Raw genomic sequence first — 660 nt, forward strand, 5'->3', positions numbered from 1 at the left:
TTTGACAGACCGCGCGAGTTTTTCAACGATGAATCATTTTGAAGGAACCTGGATAAATAGCCCCCCAGTCAAATAGCCCCCATTTTGGTTAAATAGCCCCCACACGTTTGATCAAATAGCCCCCACTGGGAAAAAAATGGTCAAAACGCCCCCATTTTGATCAAATAGCCCCCACTCCTTTTTTTATTTGAGGTTATATTTGAAGGTAAGTTGCAAAGTAATATTTTTAAGATATTTGAATATATATTTGAAGGTAAGATGTAATTTTCTTAAGATATTTGTATTAATATTTGAAGGTAAGTTGTTATATTTTTAATATATATTTCATTTACATAATTGCTAAGTCTACCGGTTGTATAAAGAAAAAAGTTGATTTTGAAAAATATTATACATACTGGGCGAGTACCTAAATCGGAACAGTACCTAAATATGGAACACCCATTATAAAAGTGTTTTTCCTATCGAAATCAGTTTATTTACAATTTTAATCAATAAAGACGCTTGCTTCCGATACAAGTTCCAAAGAACACAATTCCCCGGTAAGTATTTAAAATACTGTGATCATTTAAAGATTTTCATGTTCAAATGTCAATACATGGCACGCGGGGGAAAGAATTCATGCTTGCTACAATCACAGCATACTGGTACAGCCTGTACTTT

The sequence above is a fragment of the Mya arenaria genome, chromosome 3 (assembly GCF_026914265.1).
Source record: "Mya arenaria isolate MELC-2E11 chromosome 3, ASM2691426v1".
Taxonomy (NCBI): Eukaryota; Metazoa; Mollusca; class Bivalvia; order Myida; family Myidae; genus Mya; species Mya arenaria.